Source organism: Eschrichtius robustus, chromosome 5 (genome assembly GCF_028021215.1).
Source record: "Eschrichtius robustus isolate mEscRob2 chromosome 5, mEscRob2.pri, whole genome shotgun sequence".
In the NCBI taxonomy this organism is placed as follows: domain Eukaryota; kingdom Metazoa; phylum Chordata; class Mammalia; order Artiodactyla; family Eschrichtiidae; genus Eschrichtius; species Eschrichtius robustus.
This window is the reverse complement of record NC_090828.1, coordinates 124,877,862-124,890,604: the sequence shown is the minus strand read 5'-3', so window position 1 is coordinate 124,890,604 and position 12,743 is coordinate 124,877,862. Positions and strand designations below refer to the sequence as shown.

The following is a 12,743-nucleotide window of genomic DNA, read 5'->3' as shown; positions in this document are numbered from 1 at the left end:
AGAGGTGTGGTTAATAGAACAGACTCTGGGATCAGACTGCATGAGTTCAGAATCCCAGCTCATCCACTGACCAGCTCATCGACCTACGGGAAGTTACTTAGCATCTCTGTGATCGAATGTGCTATCATTTACAAATACAAATCACCCCTGTCTGTGGGAGGATTTTACTTCCCCACCCCGTTGATATCAGGCTTGGCGTGAGACTTGCTTTGACCAATGAAATGTGAGTGAAAGGAACATGTGTAACTTTTGGGCAGAAACTTGAAGAGCCAGGACAAAATTTGCCATATTATCTTTCTCATTATGATCAGCAGCGTTTGAGAAAGAGGCTGGCCTGGGTCCTGGAGTGAGGATACCTTGGAGCCAAGCAGCAGACCCACCACTGACTTCTGATGGAGTAAGAAATATATCACTGCATTTTTAACTCACTATAATTCGGGGGCTGCTTGTCACATGACATACTGCCTCTCTTGTCTCATACGCTCTCTGTGCCTCAATGTCCTACCTGCTTCTAGGGTTGTTGCAGGAATTGACGAGTTATGTTTGTAAAGCATGTAGAACAGTGGCTGGCGCATGATAAGCTCAATGGACGTGTTCATTCTTTTAATTATATTCATCTATAAATGGTGGGAGATAGGTATTAGTGAGCCAGATACTCACATGAAAAGAACACGAGAGAAAAGATTGCTAGAGGAAACACTGCCAGTACTAATCAAAGCCAGTGCTTTTCTGACACTCAGATTCTTTCAGCTCAGTCCTTATTGTTATACTGGTTGCCCTTTGGGCTTTTTGCAAACTTCTCCTTCCCTTCACTGCTTCCAGTAATCTTATCCATTTATTGACAATTCAGGGCGTTAATATTAGTGACCCAAAGTTTCCAGACAGTTTTCCTGCTGCAAAATCTAGTCAGTTACTTTGGCCATGAAGATTTCTCCTCCATGTCCCTCCACTATCTTTTTGGAAATAGAGTTGAGCACCAGTTTCCCCGTCCATGGAACACAATTTGAGTGAGATCATAGCAGCTGCTATTTCTTTGTTTCTAAGGGTGAAGGATTAGATAACTTTGACAAATTTCTTTGTTCCATGAGTTTTGACTGGCTTTAGTTTGCTAATGTACAACATTCTGCGGAAAAGCTCTTGTTTCACAATTAATGTTCCACACAACTTGCTTTCAGGGGATGCCGCTGATGACCACTCCAGAGGTTGTGATAAGCAGATACTGAGACCTCTTATGCCCGAGAGGAAGTTACCGTGAGGCTCCCTCTAATGCATCCTAGAAATCACAGGCCACTAAAGTGGTGGCCCAAAGAGATCTTTGACAGCACCACCCTCGTTTCTGACGGGAGGAAATGGAGCCTCAAAGAGACTGACTACCTTGTCGAGAAAAATTAGTCTGTTGAAGAGCAAAACCTGATAGACCAGAGTCATTATCCGTGGGAATCATGGATACTGTGCTCTTTCTAGGGCTAACAGTGCTTCAAAGACAAACGCTTGGTGACAACAATACATCTGGACAGACTAAAAAACGTGTTAGGTACCCAATTAACAAATTCCTTCACTCCCATGTTACTGAGCATCTTACTGGGTTTTAATCTGACCCATTCACAGAAGCCAAAGAGCTTACTAAGAAAGATACAGGAACAGAGCCCCATTTAACTATGCTCCTACCTGAAGTAAGTTGGTAGGATAGAGTCAGTATCAGGGCTTAACTAAATTAAGATATAAAACAGAAATCAAGTCATTTATTACATCAAAGAGCTTTGTTTGGCAGTTACTTGCTAGATAAGTAACTCAACAGCTATTTTCTCTGAAATAATAGTGATTAGAATGACTATCATATCCAACAAAAAACTGCAACAGGCAATAAACAGGATCAATCTTCAGAAAATAAAATACACCAAAGGTAGCTAGAGCTGCTTTTGACCGTCTTGGTAGCAAATAAAAGCGAAAGTTATTTCTAGCATTCATCATTTTAATGATTTCAAAATTTGCTTCTCCAAAAGAAATGTACTGGAGATTAATATATTTTACATGAAAACAAATAGAATGTGTAAATTACTAAGGGGTTTACTTCCTTGCTTTGACTCTAGCCACTTTCCCAAGCCCTAAAAAGACATTCACTCAAGTTTTATGTGGCTTCTGTGAAATCATCTCCTCTACAACTAAATAGGTAAAGAAAGAATGTACTTTTTTAGTGGATAATGGTAAACCTGAGATTTGTGGCTAAAAACATTCTTGATCACAAACACTTTGTTGTTTTCTTTGCTCCTTGGCTACATTCTCACATCTAAAAGATATAAGTGAAAACAAAACAAAGAGAAAAGGATTCTGTAGGCACCCACATCCAAGAAAGGCTCAGTAGTCGAAAGTCACAATAAAAACAGATTGTCATAGACGGGAATTCCATTAAAGAAGGACAAAATATCTGCTTTGGGGAAGGGCTCAATCCATTTTTTTGAAAAAAATTACTGAGAGACAAAGTCCGGAGCTGTAATACATTCTTAAGATCAAAGGCAGAAATAACTAGCAATGTCCGAGTTAGTCCAAAAGAAAAGCAAACCTAGCAACAGACAGACTCTCTTGCAAATGGAGAATGTCTTTAGTATAATACAGTAAGTCTGTTGTATGTGACACCTTGATAAATTAAAGAAACAGAAACATTGTCACAAAAGAAAAGGAAGAAAGGAAGGAAATTCACAAAACAGTGCCCACAAAAGATGGATAAGAATGTTTTAAGAGAATACTGCATTGATTAAAGGGAAGCAAGGAAAACAAGATAGCTGCATTATCTGGCTCACCCCCTACTGCACATGCCCTATTGTATTGTTTCCTTTGGCACTAACTACAAGAGAGTTTCATCCTATGTCTAATAATACTATTATTTATAAAATAGAAGAAAAACATCCTGATAAGAATATACCTCAATAGGAAAAAGTCTCCTTCTATATAATCTGAGTGTCCAGATGAAAAAGAAATGCTTTTTCAAAGTAATAACAATTACAAAGCAACCAGTGAACAAGATAAGCACTTGCAGAAGGAACCACACTGAATCTATTCAACAAACCAGCTTTTCTGTTATGTGAACCCAAGAATGGATAACTGCTACTCACTGGGAAAACCTGCAGTGCTGTCAAAATCAGCCAATGCCAGTATACAGTCGGGGGGGAGGAAAATCTTTAAGAAAAGAAGAAAGTTTAGAGAGAAACAGAGGAAAGGGTGACAATACAACTTGTAAGTCTTTATTCAACATTATATTCATTGACCTATTACATTTAAGTCAATATGGAAGACACAGGGTTTTGAAAAGTACACACAGACACAATGGCCCCCGCCCTCCAAAAGCTAGAACTTGTAAAATACTACTTTGGTCCCGGATTTTACCAATGTTCATTTCTTGCAATTATAAATAGAATGTTCAACTCTGTAAGTGAAGTTATTTTCATATTCTGGCCAGCATCCCATATTAATATAATTTTGCTGCAAAGTACATTTATATTATATTGAAATTAAAAAATCTGAATGGAGTGCATATTTTCAGAAGTCCAAGTTTATAAACAATCTATTGAATATGGAGGTTTCCTATTCCATAACTTTACAGACATGATATGTACACCTAACTACATTTAATACCAACCATTTTACATATGAACTACAATCTGATCGGGTATTTCAAAGACTATGCAGATAATTTGCTAGAGTTGGCGAAGAGTAAAAAAAATCCATAATTCAATTAGGTAGCACTTATTCAGCCATTAAAATGTAGCAGCCACTGTCTTATATGCTCCTACCTATATTATCTTATTGAATCCTAGCAAATCTATCCTTTTTACAGATGAGTAATAAGACCTTCCAAATGAACAGCCATTTGAATTTTAAACCATTGCACTAAACTCCTTCGAACCACATACCTCCAGAGGAGATTCCTGTGGAACCTAATTCGTTGTTGGTTATGAATGGAATTTTACTCTGCTTTTGAAACATGATCAAACCAAGGATGATTCTAGCAATAATTTCCCAGCAGGGTCTGTAGCCAGAAGGGCCAGACAGCAAGGCTAGGACCTTTGAGCAACCCCTGCCCCTACTCTTAGGGGCACTCCTAAGAGTTCAAAATAGGAAATTCAGGCACGCAGTTCAGAGAAGCACAGTCTGACAGGGTATGGGTGAAGGTCCAGATTTGGAAAAGTCTAGAATGTTCCTGAAAGGCCGGGTTCTACGAAGGGGATTTCAAGGCTGGTGGTCAGCTGAGAGCTTAAGGTTCAAAGACAGAATTCCAGTTTCTACAAGGGATGATGGCAATGTGATAATACCCTTAGATCAGCTGAAGTACAGGGCAGAATTTCAAGGCATCTACTGTGAATGGGTCAAATCAGCAACAAGGATAATCTGAACACACAACCAGATGCTTTTAAGTTTACTTTTCCATAAAACTTATAGTCATTAAAGAAAATGTATTAGTTTACTCTTCTGTTCGAACTATGGGACTCTTAGTTTTCTGGACCCTGAGAGGTCTGTTTTGAAAAATGGCAAGTCTAAATCTCTACGGCACTGATACTCCATGAGGGATAAGCCAGCTTTAGGAACATTAATTCCAGTGCTGACCATTGTGAATTCCTTGACACACTGCTCACATCTGGAAAAGTCTGTCAGGAACAAAATCTAGACGAGCTTGCGATTTTGCTGATTTCTCTTCCACTTTTGACTCTCAGCCTTTGGCCACGGGCTAAACTCTATAGATTCATTCTAATTTTCAGAGGGAGACAACAGAAAGCCTGACATCAAATTTACCTTTTTAGATAATTATCTAAAGTTTTAAAGAAGGGCTTTGCTTTCTAGAAGAATGGCCAATGTTAAAGCAAGAACTAAGGAATAAACATTATTCAGACAGAATAAGCACTGCATTCTTCAGTCTAATATGAATATAGACGTAAGTCGTTAGGCCAGTTGACAACTAGGGGCCAAGTCTAGAATCACGGACCATGTCTTCCTCAGTATCGTGCTCCACACCCAGTAGGTCTTGGCAGATGCTTACTGAACTGAAGTTACTTAACACCTGAATCTCAGATTCTTCATCTTTAAACTTGGGTGATAATGTAGTCATGCCTCATGATTTATACATTACACATTTGCAAATTTGCCTACTCAGTAAAATGTACTTGCAATCCCAAACTCAATACTTGAGGTGTTTTCATGATCACTTGCAGACACGAACAGAGCAGCAAAAAATGTGAGTCACCAATGCCCACGTTGCCAGCTGAGGTCGAACGGGGCGACGCTCTGCAGCTGTCATATTGTAAACAAGCATTCTTTCCACAATCTATTTAGTGCCATGCTTTTTGCCCTTCCGTGTTTTGCTGCTTAAGATGGCCCCCAAATATACTGCTCAAATGCTATTCCTTGTTCCTAAGTACAAAAAGGCTATGATGTACCTTACAGATAAAATATATGTGTTAGATAAGCTTCATTCAGGTATGAGTTATAGCGCTACTGGCCATGAGTCCAATGTTAATGAATTGACAATGTATATTAAATAAGGTATCTTTAAACAGAAACGCACACAGAACACACATGAAGATTACATATGGATTGGATGATGAAGATGTTATCACCAGAGGCTCACAGAAACCTAACTCTGTATTTCCCTTAGGAGTGATGGTGCACTATTCACTAAGTCAATGTTTGCAGCAACTTTCTAGAACACCACTGTCATGAATTATGAGAAGTGACTGTATTTACTCCACCAGTGGTTTTTAGCTCTGAGAAAACGTAGGTTTGGAAAATGCTGGTGACGTGACCAGCACAAGTGGGCACTTACGGAATCTGACCTACCTAAAGGCAAAACCAGTGTCCTGTCAGGTGTCTGCAAACTACACAATTTAAAACATCTACTGCAGATTCACCGTATTTCATAGAAGAGCATATGAAAACACGAAATTGCGTGTAAATTGTAAATGTATTGCTGAAGTCAATATACTAGTAGAAGTGGGAAATATTAAGATTATTTATAATCAATCAAAAGGCATCTGAGTTCCAGGTCAGGTGAATATTGTCAGAAATAGGCTATCAACTTGCTAATTAGAAAATCACAGCCTTTTATGCATAAACCCTTCAAACAAATCCAATTAAAATGGCAATTCAGACTTGAGCATGTCAGTGACAAGTCTATTACCTCCACAGGTTGCAGTTACCAAGTTGTCCTGATATTAACAAACCAGGATTGCAACATAAAGCACACATAAAAGCAGAAACTCACCAACAAAGAATGCTCCTATTTGATGAATCTAAATCATTTACTTTAGGAAACAACACAGCCTTGCTTAAAAAACTCTGCCTTGATTATTTATGACAAACAAATTAACATACTCCTAAGCAGAGATCCTGTGTAAAAGTGTAACAAACTAACTCTTTCTTGGTACAGATAAGACCACTTTAATTCAGATTTCACTAACTCAGAATCAAGAGCCTAGGCAGGTTCTTTGTTCTATAATATTCGAGAGATAAAAGAATAATAAATGATATTAAAGGAGACTGAAGTTCTAGAACACTGTACTAAGAATTTTTTAAAAGCCTTTCAAGATTTTGAAAGCATCTATTCACATAAAACTTATTTACTTATTCATTCAAGATTCATTAATTCCACACATATTTATTAAGTTCCCCTCTGGGCCAGCCATCAGAGATTCCCAAGAGAACGAGACACAGAATGGCCTTTCTGAAGCTCACAATCTAGCAGGTGAGCAGACCTGTCAACCATGCGTCACAAGGTGATAAATACAATGAAAGACGGAACTGCAAAGGAAGAAAAACGTTACTGAGCTGAGGCTGAGGCTTTGAAAAATAACCCTTGAAAAGGGGTCTCATAGCCACATTAAAGTACAGTTTGTCCCAGGGCCGTGGTATCCATCAGCTCAGCTCTAGTTCATATGAATACTTGAAAAATAATGCAATTCTAATTCCATATGGGTGGGAGGGAAACCTCTCTAACTCAGACTAGTTTGGACCAGCACCTCTCGCCTTCACTGTCAAGTCACTTCTGCTGTTCAAACTACAATTAGCTGAAAGTAACATGGTAAGCCAGGTGGAGGTACAGGATCCCGCCTGTGGTGTTTCTAGCTGGGAGAGTTACTGGAAGGAGATAGCCCCCGCTCCTGCCACTGAAAACTTACGTGCTCTCATGAGAGAGAACATGATTTCCATTATCCTGAAGTCAGCTGGCTTGGTCAAGTGATGGAAAGGTGGCTTACCTTAGTTTCCCTCTGCAAAGTGACACAGCTTAATTTTATTAGGACCTATTTTATCCCTTTCTCATCTCCCTCTGCTTTTAATACAACAGGAATGTGATGGATGTCCTTTCCCAGACTTAGGTTCTGAATATGGATACTTCATCTGTTTGAGGCTGCTAGAGAGAAATAGGATCAGTTGAAAGAACTCAATCCCCCAGGGAGGCCGTGGCCAAGGAGGCCCCCGCACACTAAACGTCTGTGGAGAGCCAAGAGCCCAGGGCTGAGGGGGCCTCGCTGCTAAGCGTGAAGCATCTCTGCCCACTCTGACCAACCAAGCTGTATTTAAAGGGATTTTGATCTCCATTGCTCATCAGACTTCTTTCCATAGTGCCCTCCGGTAAAGGTGCCATCCTGTTAGGGAGATGCTGATGGGAATCGGAAAGAAGGCATAACTCGGACATCTGTAAGGATTCTGGACGTAAGGCACATGGCTAAAGAATGTGAACATGAAATCAACTACTCAGCAGAAAAAGAAAGCAAAGAGGTTCAATAATTCAAATATAAACTGCATAAACTACAGTGATATAACTTTCAAAACACACATTCATTCCCAGAGTAGATTTAAAACAAAGCTATTTATTTATGTGTGGATATCTATATATTTATATCTATATGTACTTATATACCCATATAGAGATATAGATACACACACATATAATACATAACATATACACACACGTGCGCACGTGTGTACGTGCATGATTGCAAACTATCCAAATCCATTTCCTCTTCTTCTAGGCTCAGAGTGAAACTACATTTTCCTATCTCCCTTGCAGTTAGCATTCCAGCCAATGAAGTCTGAGTGCAGTGATCTGTGCTACTCATGGGTCTGACCCATAATAACCTTCTACAGATGGTCCCATGCAGTTTCCCTCTCCTGGCTTACTGGGATGGAGAGGAACACTACAGCAACCTTGCAGACTACAGTTCGAATTCAGTAGAGCTCCATCAGCTTGGGTCCTTGAATAACTGCATGGAGGAAAGCTCCCGACTAAAACTGAACACTCAGTGCTATGATATACGTAAGAAATCTATTTATTAGCTAAGTCACGACAATTTGAGAGTTTATCTGTTACACAGCCAAGCCTACCCTCTCTATGACACAGAGTTGGGAGTGCCTCACTTTTTCATAAACAATGAGATACATGTGCTCACAACTTAAAATCCAACATGTTTCCAAAACAACTTTGCTAGCTCTCTTCTACTCTGGGTTCATCTGTCTTTCCCTCTTTGCATGGGGACACGGCCAAATGAGTCAACAGAGAGAACCACATTTATTTGAGAAGACTGCGGTCAACACTGTTCTGAGGGGCAAACGCCCAAGTGGGCATGTGCCATCCATGAGAGAAATTGATTCACCTTCTTAACTCTTCTAAATGTGTGCAGACTGCGGGGCCATAATTCCAAATCCAAAGTCAAACAAACAGGGATAAAATACTGAGTATAACAAAGAGAAGGCAGATCTCAAAAGCTCTGACCTAAATGATTTCTCCAGCACTGTATTACAAGATCATGATTCATACGTATAACTGATTCACTTTGCTGTACAGTAGAAACTAACACAACATTGTAAATCAACTATACTCCAATAAAAATTTAAAAAAATGAAAATCTCAAAAACAAAACAAAACAAGATCATGATTCAGAGTATACCTTTTCTTAAGACTCAGGAAACAAACGTAGAAGCAGGTCTGGATGTCCCAGCATCCCAGAGGAACACTGAAACATGTTGTCAGCATGGGTCTCAAGGAGGGTGAATTTAACGCATAATTTCATAGGAACCATCCCACTGGATGGAAAAGCTAGACCACAGGAAGCGATGTGGAAATCACAGCTCTGAGAAGGCAGCTGAAGAACTCTTCTTGTCCCTCTATTAAGTTAATACCTCTACCATCTAGTACTTATACTTCTCTAGCCTTTCCTTAAATGACGTCCAGAAAAGACTCCAAAGCTTTTCTAGGCAGCCCCAAATGAGTATCCTCCAAAACAAAACATTCTTTCTTATTTCCAAGTGAATTGGATTTGCAGTAACTTCTCACTTTATCTCATTCTTATCTAGACAGGGTTCCATGAATTCATGATTCATGAGAGAGCATTCAAAGTGTCAAAAGGCTGAGTTCTTGCTTCCATTCTCCTACCATTCATATGGTTCCAGATAAATCCCAACCTCTCTGGTCTCAGTTTTCTCATCACAAAGCAAGAGGAATGGATAAAAGAGGGTCAGTAAGTCCCCTTCCATCTCTTATCGGTCTACGTGGTACCCTGTAATATATCTCCTATTTCAGGTTAATAAACAACCCCAATTCCTTTATTAGGTCCTTAGATCATACATAGATTCCATAATGTAAAAGACTAGTTTTAAAATACCATTTTATAGTTAATCATGCTGGATTCCCATAAATATGAATTTTTTATTCCTGCCAATCAAATCAGCCAAATGCCCTTATCAGAATGCATTTAATACATCATGTGCTGGCATCTTCCAAAATATGTTCACTTATTATGTTTACCAGAAAGAATTTGTGTTGAGCAGCTGCCTCAGAATTAATTAATGTGTATAGCTCACACTATAAAGTTACAAGCCAAATCCCATTATAACTAATACATTTTCAGTGCATAGCTCAAATTGCAAAGGACAGTGAAACTCCAGCTGATGGCCCATTTATTTAGAGCAGCATGTGAATCAAAATTATAGGAGCATGAAACAAACAGTTCTGTTCTTGATGTATATTTTGAAGAATATATACTGTGAAATACCATACCCTGGAATTCTAGCAAATTAAAGAAACCTTATTGATACTTCATTGCTTTTCTGTAAACTCTTAATCTTCTCTATTATAGAACCAGACTATAGGAAAATCGGAGTATCTGATTGTACCAGCTAGATTCTGATTTTTCCTACCCCCCCCCCCCCGCAAAGTTCTTAAACCAAGGAATTATTTTATAGCTCATTAACTGACTTCCTTCAAATACCACTACTTTTCATTTATATCCTGTTCATGTGCTAAATTCCAAAGCATTTTTGAAGGAAACCAAAGCAAGGTAAATAAAGCTGAAACACTGCTTTGCCAACATTTTTTAAAAATCAAAAGCAGGTGTAATTGAAAGAAAATAATTATACACCTTGCTGGCACTTGTTCCATTTTTTAGAACAAATGTTCATACTCACCTAGGGGATGTTCCATCTGCTTCTCTCATTTTAGTTTCCATGCTTTAGCTTGAATTATTATCCACAGACAAATGACCAAGATCTTACTATCTCAAAATAAATAACCCTGGTCTCATTTTTTCAAATCACACTCTACCAAAAATGAAATCAGACTTTTATTTCAAATCTTATTTTTAACAACCAATCTTTAACTTAGCAGAAAAGGAGACCTTATCATTACCATTTGGAAAAAATATGAATTTCATCATCATGGGAAAGTATGAACTCTACAATTGTATATTCTACAGTTAGGAACTTAGCCATGCAGATAGAATATCTACTCTCTTGGAACCTAAAATCCAAAATTAATGTGTAAGTATATTTTGAAAAGATTTAAAAAAGTAATAAAATAGTTAGATAAAAACATCAAACAGATACACGGTAGACAATACCTTACAACTGCACATCAAGGCATGAGCGTTTGTGGCTTGGTACATCAGGCCAGTAGAAAAGTGCCACGGAATCACAGAAGTGACAAACCTTGATCACACCAAAGCCCTGGTGAAAAGCAAAAGCTTTGGTACAGCACCCATACATTTTTGCCTTCCCCAGGCTTCCCCTCTGAGCCCCCTGATGTAACTGCATAACTGATTTATTTTTCATCCAGATGGCTGGCGTCCTGTATACAGACTTAAAATGCTGACTGTGTCTTGGACATGCTTATTCAGTGAGTCTCGAAAGCCATTATTCACTAATTTCACGTGGAAATGAAATTTCAGCTTCCCATTGTGTATAAATAACTTGGCCACTTACGCCACGCACAAAAAGTGCTTTTTGCCAGGCAGGAGTGGAATGCAAAAGCCGTCCTGTGTGCTTCCCTGGCTCAGGCCCAAGCTGGCATATGGCGGCCCCGCCAACCACCTCCATATAGAATACTAGGTGAATGCTTTAAGCAAGCCCTAATAATGTGATTTACAAAGCACGCACTGGATGGCTGCTGTTTGCCTCTATTTTCATTCAGGATAGAAGATTAATCTTATTTCAAATAAAAGCATTTGACTACACGTTGATCCCTTGCATCCACTCTCCCAACATTATCAGCTGCTAACATTTTGGTGTATCTAGAAATAATCATGAGTTTCTAAGCTTCCTTCCTTTGCCATTTTCTTATTCTAGAATGCAATCCTCAACATGGGCTTCACTTTCTGTTTCCTGTCTGGGACTAACAGGCAAAGAAAACTGGCTCTTTGAGAGCAAGTTAAAGGTCTTAGTGAAGCTCGCAGGCTTTCCTCTGGTGCAACGTTCCCACGCTGTGCTTATAAACAACTATTGATATTTTCTGGAATTTCATTCCAGAAATTGTTTGCTTTCAGAGGTCAAAGAACTCCCTTCCCCTCCCTCTTTGGGGTTTTAGTTCAGAATCAGCAGTGCTACTCAGCAGTCATAAATAAAAAGTCCCATGTAAATATACATGAACATTTCATACCGTCACTGAGGAGCTCAAACATTATCAAAACCATTAGAAACATTATCAAAATCACTGGTGATTTCTAGCCCTGATATCTGACTTTTGGATCTTCCCAAGAAGATTTATTTACATCGTGTTTGCAAAATACAATTTGTATTTATAAATTGAGGCATGTATCCAGCACTCAGCAATGGATGCAACAAGTCATATCCTGGGACAATGGCTGTCTATCGAGATCCTTTCTCCTCTCATTCTGAGGAGTAAATAGTTTTTTCTTTTCTCTTGCTTTTATCTACCCTGCCATATCACTCTGTTCTTCCCCCATATCTGCAGGGGGCTAATAACCCTCCTTCTTTCAGATATCCCAGGAATGTGTTTTCGTCCAATTGGCCTTCCCCAGGCTTGTCTCCTAGATAACCGAATTTCAGGATGAGATGAGTGATACAGATTATAGGGACATTTGGGGCATTAAAAATAAACACAATCAAGACAAAAGAGCTCAATCTTTATTTGGAATTACTCATCCAATTCCTGAAAATAACCAATGCTGTCAGCACTGACTACGTAAATACCCTGTTTTCTTTTCTTTTCTTTTTTTAAACAACGAAAACAACTGGTAGTGCATTCAGAAAAATTAACTTCAACTTATTCCTGGAATCACAGTCTACTCCAAAGAAAGGGAGACGGCTTTGCATTAAAAAAGTGAATGTGCTTTAAAAACAAGAAACTGGCTCTAGCATGGAGGGGACATCCAGAGACAAAGAGTGGCGGCTCCAGGATTTCTAGAGGGGACCTTCAAAGGAGTCACCTGGTCAGAATGAGGGGGCAGGGTATTTGCCTGGAAACT

The 12,743-nt window shown here is 39.0% G+C and overlaps 1 protein-coding gene across 11 annotated transcripts in view; it reads right to left on the bottom strand.

The window, feature by feature from the left end:
- NCKAP5 (NCK associated protein 5) overlaps positions 1-12,743 on the bottom strand; it is a 1,051,318-nt gene that overhangs the window by 575,078 nt on the left and 463,497 nt on the right. The window contains exon 1 of one of the 11 annotated variants that reach the window (XM_068545251.1): positions 10,881-10,955. The exons of the other annotated variants lie outside the window; for them this stretch is intronic. The gene's annotated coding sequence lies outside the window, so the exon portion shown is untranslated. Of the gene's footprint in view, positions 1-10,880; positions 10,956-12,743 lie in introns of those variants that run through there. 11 annotated transcript variants of the gene reach the window in all.